The sequence below is a fragment of the Camarhynchus parvulus genome, chromosome 5 (assembly GCF_901933205.1).
Source record: "Camarhynchus parvulus chromosome 5, STF_HiC, whole genome shotgun sequence".
NCBI classification, from domain to species: domain Eukaryota; kingdom Metazoa; phylum Chordata; class Aves; order Passeriformes; family Thraupidae; genus Camarhynchus; species Camarhynchus parvulus.
In genome coordinates, this window is record NC_044575.1 from 25,490,330 (window position 1) to 25,499,610 (window position 9,281).

Here is a 9,281-nt window from a genome sequence, read left to right on the forward strand (position 1 = left end):
AGTCACACAGGCCCTTGCACTGGGCCACATAACTTGCAACAGGGTGCAGAGGAGCAGACAGCTTGCAGAAGAACTAATCCAGGTTTTGCAGCCTCTTGAGAGGCAGCTGCAAGATCTGGCGATGCCCATTTGCCACCAAGATCCCACACCAGTTTTGACACAGGCTCAGAATCCTTTTTCTCTCACAGAAAACAGAGACTGATAATAATTTCTCCAAATTCTCACAGGGTTTCTACAGATATTTAACATCAGATATTTAATAATTAATATAAAGCAAAGGGGAAAATAGCCTTCCGAGTCTGGCTCACAAGCTTCTCAAGACCAGTAGCTTCTGAGAGGAAACAGCCATGGTAAAGAGACAGAGACCTCTTGGTCTCTGAGCTCTGATACACCAATGCAGACACAGGGTCCAACCTCATTTCTAAAAATACTTGTGCTTTATTCTTCATAACCTGCTAAAGCAAAGATGTTGGGCTGCTGATTCATTTGTGAAAGCAATACTATTAATGCTCAAGATGTGTGTCTAGACACTGAACAAAGTATTTGCCACTTTGATATTGATCCAGTCACTGATCAGAAGACTGTGCTTGAATATACAATTTTACTTTTCTCTTAAATAATATCTCTAGATATCAGACTTCATTTACACGACCCAAATAAGCCATCCCAAAACTTAATAATAGTACTTTTTGACCTAGAGTCTGACAAAGTCAGAAGTGACATCAAATTAAATCCTTAAGAAATTAAATCTTAATGCACTTTTCATTATAAAGCATTTGGGTAAAATGAAGAACAGGGGCATTGAGTTGCATTTCCTGCTTTGATAACAGAGAAAATTCCACAGGAAACATCTTTCTTGTGAGACAATAACTAATAAACTGACTTTCTATTGTCTGCTGCACAGGAGTTGCACAATTGTACAATATCCTGTTAAAGTTTTGTTTAAATACATTATTCAATATGACTACAAAAATATTCACATTCACATTGCAAATTTAGGCCTTATTTACAAAGCAATTGCATCAAATTTCTCAGGTTATTCAGTAAACACATCAACACAATCTGAGGTCAGTTGACACAAGTGACAACAACAGCAAATGAACAAGCTGCTTTGTGTTACTGCTCAGGAGACAACTCCAAGGCACTGAATTACTCAAAGGCATCTTCCCCTCAAAGGATGCTACTGGGGTGACCCCAATCACCACCAAAGGAATATCTAGTCACAGCACCCAGAATACACTTTTATCTTCAGCTCAGACCAGAAGATATCACCCGATATCGCTGACTCGTAGGAGACAAGGTGGTCCCATATTAGAGGCTCTAAAGTTGCATCTACACCACCAGTCAAGCATGTGATTTGGTGCTGCCAAACCTTGAGTTTTGGGCCCCTCACTACAAAAAGGACATTAGGTTTCTGGAGCAGGTCCAGAGAAGGGCAACAGAGGAAGTGAAGGGTCTGGAGCATAAGTCAGATGAGGAGCAGCTGAGGGAGCTGGGATTGTTTAACCTGGAGAAAAGGAGGCTCAGGGGCAACCTTATCACTCTCTACAACTGCCTAAGAGGAGGTTGTAGCAAGGGAGGCATTGGACTCTTCTCCCAAGTAACACACAACAAAACAAGAGGAAATGGCTTCAAGTTGCTCCAGGGCAAGTTTAGATTAGATATTAGGAAAAAAATTCACTGAAAACGTTGTCAAGCACTGGAACAGGCTGCCAGGGAAGCGGTTGAGTCACCATTCCTGGAGGTATTTAAGACACGTACACCCAACCCTTAAGGACATGGTTTAGTGGTGGACTTGTACATGTTATGCTAACAGTTGGACTACATGATCTTAAGCATCTTTTCCAGCCTAAATTGTTCTATGATTCTACATGGTCTTCAGACAGCTTGCAAGAGAGACTGAGTCTTGTAGCAGCTCTCAGGTAGTCCTGATACTTCAACTTCAGTGTGGTTGGTCATGGTCTCGAGCAGAGGGAACTAGGACTTGGAACATTTTGACCTTTTGCTTAAGGTCAGAATGAAGACAATATTTCACTCAGGAAGATTCATTCATGTTTTACAGTACTGATTTCAGTTGTTGGTATATTTCTTCCATTCAAAAGCCATGCAAAAAGCCTGGAGTACCTGGCCTGTTCATCTGGGTATTGTACTTATAAGAAATAGCTTGTCAAAATAATCCTTACAGTGCATCATATTCATTCCTTAGACAAAAAGCAGATGTAAGTGAGAAGGACCACTCCTTCTGCCCACACATCCAGAACTGTGCTCTGCTCCTATGTTTCTCTGCTTCTATGTTTCTCCCTCTGAGGAGGGAGAAGGAGACATTCCTGTTAGCAAACTTTCAGATGTCAAAGGGGTTGCATAACTGGCATCAGACTTGACAGCACCTCTGCTTGTGACTTACAGGCTGTGCTTTATAAAATTAATGCTTAGTGGAAAGATATTTTAAAAGCAATAACCTCCCAAGTTGTGCTCACAAAGTCATCAAAAGAAAAAGAAGATTCTCATGCTTATCTCCTTCAGGAGTAGAGGGTGATGTGGATGAAATATATAGCATCAGTAAGGCAGAGTTGTCTTCTTGTGTTATCACTTGGTCAGGGAGCAAGCCCAGTTGTCAGCCAGGAAAAAAGACATTAGCAGGGTATTCAGAAGGTTGGTTTGTTCTTGTCTTCTTTATGTAAGGAAATTGAGAGATCTCAGCCCTCCAGATACAGGGAGCCATGAACATCTGTCTCCATCACCATCCTTTTACCCCACCCTAGAATAACTCCTTAGAGTAAAACAAAGGTTTTGGCCAATTCAAATTCTACCAAAGCTGAATAGGTGCCACAAAAGCGGGACTTTAAGAAAAAATCAGCTATTCAGATAAACTTCAGTAGTTCTACAATTCCACCTTACAAAAACACAAAAGCCACCAAGAATTTCCAAAATACCAGAGTTTTTTCCCATGATTCCACTAAACAATAACTGTTTAAAATATTCTTAAGTTCCTACGGGATCATCACAGATAATATGTCATCACAGATAATGACATTTTACCTTTTTGATGTAATTTATAGTGACACATTAAACTAATGAGCTCATCCAATTACAGAAGTGTGTTTTCCTTATTTGCTAAAGAATTGCCACACTTTAGCTCCAGATCAACCACAGCTTGCTTAATGAAGTTACAGTGTAACACCTCATTAATTTTACTTTTCTCTTAAATAATTCTTGGGAGGTGCAAGCCTCTACCTCCTTGATCCCCAAATACCTCAGCTTTGCAGAACTGAAGGAAACTACAGACTGTGTTTGTCAGAGGAGGAGCATCTGGACCAGATGCTCTGGACCAGTAGTTGCGTCAGGCCTCCAAAGAGAAAGCAGCGCCACCAGGGTGGGGTGGAGGTGAAGATCAGGAGCAGGCACCAGAACTCTCCATGACAGAGTGCCACTGCCCCCTGAGGGCTGACTGTAGGAAGAGAAGGAGCACACAGAAACAAGGATTTCCGCGGGCCTCAGAGATCCTACTGAATTCCCTAAATAATTAATGAAGCAATTTCATTTGGCTGAAAAAAAAGTTGATACTCAGTGGATCTACCAGTATTTCAGAATACTGGTAAAGTATTCTTTACTGCAAAGACTATGGTGGTCTCCTTGGATCTGTGTCACTATCAGTGAGGGGGGCACTAATAAAACCTCAATTGTCTCTGCAGCTATCTGTTTTTACAGACTTCTAAGGATATTTCTTTGATAAATAAGTCAAATTCTGCTGGGATTAGCCACAGGTTAAAAATTATTCGAGTAGGATACACATGCATAGGGAATAAGGTCTCCTAAATGTTGATGCCTTAAAAAAATCCATAAAAAAAAAAGAGAGAAGAAAATTACAGTTCCTTGGAAATTTATTTATTAAGAAGATTTAATAAATATTTTATTATTATTTTAAAATAATTCTAACTGTTTTCCTAAAGAAAACAGAGTTCACAAAATAAGGCTTCTTGGAATACTGAGACAATTATACCTGTCCAACAGTTACCTTTCAATTAGCAGCCAATGCCTGATTCTCTGACAGAAGAGAAGTAGGGTGTTTTGTCCTCAACGCCTGACCAAATTACAAATTCCCTATAAGACTCAGATAGAAATCACCAAAAAGAGAGAAAACTCAAAATGGCTGTAAATTGAATGGAGCTGACTTCCATTTCCTGATGCATACTGTAAACTCTACAACTCCAAGTATCATAAAATCATAGAATGGCTTGGGTTCAACCAGAATACAAGATTTTTTGACTTTTCTCACACACATTTCTACCTGACATATTGCTTTAACACTGTTGACACATTATAAATTAACTTCTGGTGTAATACTATCCTTAAAACATAAGCATCATTATGCAGATTCCAGTAATGGTTCCACAGTAAAGCCCAAGGTGAAATTTGCAGATAAAACTTGCTTAAACTTGCCATGTTTCACAATGGACTAATGAATGCAGCTGTCCAGATGCCATTTTCCAGCACACCTCATTACAAAACAGGGGTTAACTTCTGCAAGCAAAGCATTCACAAAGCACTTGAAAAATACAGTCCCACCCACTCTGGTCCCTGTCAAGCTTCTCACTTCCAGCTCTGCTTTCAAATTGCCACAATTTTCTAACAGGAAAAAGTCAAACACACACAAAAAATCCCAACAAAAGTGTGAAAAATAAAAACAAAACACAGACAAACACCAACACACCCTTAAGAAAAAAAACCAAAGTGAGTTGGGAAATAATCTTAACAGCAGGGAACTTCCATTGCTCTGTCACACTGGTGGCTGGTCCTGTGGTGGAATGTTGAAGGAAAAATATCCCCACACCCTACATTTAAATCATGGACGTGCCTGCAATGAGTCTTGTAATTCTGACTAGGGCTTGACACTGCTATGGTTGTGCAGTGGTCACACTATACTTTAGATTTAGGGGTTTATAGCTGCTTTCCAGTAAGAAACTTTAGCAGCAGAGATGGAAAAGAATGTATTGCGAAGATACAGAACCTGGTTAACTTCACAGAAGCACCACAAAAGCTTCTTTAATTTCTACTTGTTACAAAGCAGAAGGAAATGCTTGTGATAGTCCAGTTGGACAGGGACAGTAACCATAATTAGACTTTTATAAAGATATTTTTCCCCCATTGGTGCTATGTAAGATTTGTTTGTTTTATAGCTGAAGGTCTCATGCAAAATTTAATTACCTTTATGATACTGTGGGATTTTTTAAAAAGAGAAGATAATTTGAATTTTTGTCTATAATTTTCTGAGCAGCATTTTTTACCATACCTAGCTAGTCAAGCTTTACAGCTAAGGTAAACCTCTAAGGTAAACTCAGCCTGATATTTACATCAACACCCTTGGGCTGAAAGCACATAAGGTATGAATCATAGTCTCTGTGGAATCCTCAACAGAAGTTCTCGTTTGTGTGACATTGTACAACTCTTAGCTGACCTTATTGTGATGGTCAGCAATGCAATAACTAGTTCAGAAAACAAACAAAAACAACAACAACCAAAAAGTCTACCACCTGCATGTGCTGTTGAGCTTCACTGAAACCATGGATAAAAAAGTGAAATAGTAAAAAATGTTGGCATGATTACAAACCCACAAAGTTGCAGAAGATGGGGTACATGAAAAAAATTAATAATTCATGTTTTATCTATATAATTTATATAATGTACATATTTATATAGTAATGATAATCATTTACGAAGCCTATAGTTTGTAACATAATGTGTTCCCACATGTCTCCCTTATTGCTAACACCAATTCTAACCAACGTATTTTGCCCTGAAATTGAAAACTCCCTCTGTCAGATACATTTGGAGGAAATAAGCTTGTACCAAATACCATTTTACAGCAAGCCTGCTAAATGCAGCAGTCTATCCTAGCTCAAGGTCTTGTCTTATGATATTTTAAGATTATAAATGCAGCAGGGTGATGCCTTGTTGAGAAGTGTCATGTAAGAGAGCACTACTCCCTTTAAAGGAATTGAGAAATGTGACAGGTATGAAGAAGCATCCAGGTGTGTGTATCAGTGCACAGAGACTGTACTCCACTCCTGCAGTAGGATTTATTGTAAGGAGAAAACAATACAGGCTCCTGTTGCTTATATGGAGCCTAGGGAGATATCAGCATTTCCCTTCCTACCAGTTGTTGAGCCCTGATCACAAAGATGTGAAACAAGAGAACGCTTCTTAAAAACATTGGCATAGCTTTGTATAAATCATTTGTTCTATGTATAAATCATTGTTCTGCTTCTGCTTTACATGTCCACCAATAAGTTAGCCTAACCATTCTCAGTATTTTCATAGATTTCACAAAACTCTTAAACATTATTTTTATGTTCAGCCTCAGTTTATTCCTTAATATATTTGTTCTCACACCACCATTGACCTTCTAGCTTTATCTCCCTTCTCTAAGTTGCTTACATGTAGAACAAACAGGTCCATTCTCAATTGTTGCTGTGACAAACAAATTAACCTACAGTCATCCAGTGTCCTCTCAAATGGCAGGTTTTTCCTTTCCCATACATACTCCTTCATCCATGCCTCTGCTGTGAGTTAATTTTCCTCAAATATGGGTGACATTCCAGCATAAAATTGGTCTACATAAAACCCTATCAGAACTTCGTTCAACAGAATTTCCTTTTTTCCACTGGAAATGTTTCAACCTCCAACACATCTAGATCTCATTACCTTTTTCAAATCCAAGTCATATCAATATCAACTTCTGATTAAACATTGTTTCCTGTATTTGGTTTTTTTTTCCTTTTGAGGTGTTGAAAGTCCCTCAACTGGCAGCTGAACTAATCACAAACACGTGTTTAAAGTCTAGCCTGGTGTAATATTTGCCACATCAAAAGCAACAGAGTTAGCAATACTTCTGTCCCAGATTAAGATTTTTAGGTGTGGCTCCAGATAAATTTTTTGTCTACTGGAGTTGATAGACTCCAAAGATTTCGCACTGAACTATAAAAAAGTAAAGTTCAACATAAAAACACTGCTCGGCTATGAACAAATTTGGAGATATTGGAGAAGTGGAAAAATTAATTCAACCATTCTATTCCAAGGTACAGCACCCTTAAGAAAACATCACCACCTTTTGTTCCGTGCTCCTGCATTTTCCCAGGCAACTTTTTTCTAGGACACTGAGACCTTTACTAAGACTTCTGCTCCACAGAACTGGCTTAAACACTCTCACAGCAGCAGGCCACCAGTGGTTTGCCCTCTCTGCTAAGCCATCACAAGGTTCTGCTCCCTCCTTTGCCCTGGATTTCCTTTTTATCTGCTGCTGCCCTGAGCAACCTAACAAAGAAGCAGATCTTTTACCTTCACAGCATTATGGTGCTTGCATTTTAAGTTTAATTCCTCTTAGAATCACTGCAGGTACAATAAGACCTGTATTGTATCTGACCTGTGTCAGAAGTGACTGGAGATGCTATCAGAAGATCTGCTGCCGCACAGAAGTTTGTATTTAACACTGCAAAGGCAGACAAAAAAGCAGATGTTTTCATATGAAGTAATTATTTTCTTATTAGACTATGATATCCCATTAGTTATTTTATGTTGTTCCTTCACTACTTCAGGATTCAAAAATCCACAGCAGGAATTACTGTAAAAATCTTCCAAAGTTGTTTTTTTTTTAATATATAAGAATTAATTGCTGATACAACAGCGTCAACCAGTGAACTTACAAAATCTTAGTTGCTAAGAACTTAGCTGAAAAGAAGATTCAGCTAGAGCTTATCAGCTATGAATAACATGGTCATCATCTGCAGAGGAAAAGAAACCCATATTATTGTGAATGCAAAATCATCCTTGTCTGTGGCAATCCAGGAAGCCCACAAAAGGAAGACTACCTTACCTGCAATACCTGTTGATGTGAGTAGATGGTCTTGCAGAGGCAGGCAGTGTGCTCTTTTTCCATTGTAATCATAGCTGATCAGATCAGAGGCTGAAGTACCTGGTTAATTCACTTAGTCCAACTTAAAACCAAGAAGTTTTTAGAAACTCTTTTTAAAATTATCCTGCCATAGGGACAATTGAAGCAAGGTCATTGTGATTCCATTGTGAGTCAGTTGAATTGACCGGCACAACTTCCAACTCTTACTAAGATAGAAAAAAGCCCCCACAGTTCTTGACCTTGAAAACTCGGCCACTTCCAATTTCTCAGTTGAAACAGGTTTTCCACATTTTTAAGACTCTTTAGGAAGTAACTAGTATTATCTTGCTCATCCTTCCCTCGATTAGGTGGTCTGTAGTAAAGAGTAAATACAAGGTTTACTTTTTTGGCTCAGCCCCTGATTTTCATCCACAAGCTATCAACCTAGTTGTCTCTGACAAGTGTACTTAAGAAAAACTGTGAAGAGTATGCGAGCAAAACTAATACTTATTAGAAGAGAAACACATAAAAATGTATTAAGAACCATGCTCACCTATAAGCCCTTACATAATTCCATAAGACAAACCTCCTGTCCTCAGTTTTAAATCCAGAATCAGTACATTCAGCTCAATGTAAAAGCCACAAAAGTAACAGTGCTTGTTTGCCACTGTTCTGCATTATATATTTTCCAACTGCACAATTCAGTACTTTTCTCTGGGCTTTATGCAAAGTGAGATGAATCCCATCCCACAGCACAGCAGCATTTTACATTATTTTCTTAATTCACATTCATAAGGTGTGCCTACCTTGACTATTGACGTTTCTAAAATACATAGACACAAAAATTCCTTCAACAAAGGCCTGGGTGAATTACAAGATGGAGAGTAAGGAAAAAATATCTAATTCAAACCCTTCAAAGGAGCCTTCCTGCCTCTTACACAGAAAGAGAAAGCCGAGACATGGCATTTTCATCATAGTTTCATCATCTCATGATGATCAAACTATAGGAAGTAACAAAATCCCACAATGTGTTTTTATTGTTAAATATAAATAACATTTATTTCCTTGTTTACGAATCAAATTTTTTACCAAAATAAGATACTCTGTATAAAATTTCTGGGAGACTAAAAGCCATTAAAATCCTTGAGAAGTGTAGGAAGGAAATTGAAACCACAAATGGCAAAATGGTAAGCAGGTAATGACTGTTCAGTCTTGAAAGCACATGGGCATCAGCCAGTAGCAAGGTGAAAGCAAGAGGAGCCATTTCCTTTCTCAGTGTGTCGCTTGTATCTGTGGAGTTCTTCTTAAGATGACATAATTTGTAAAAGTTCATGAAGCGAGTTTCATAAGCAAGAGATAAAAGTGCAGAAGGAGTCTGTTTCCTCAAACACCA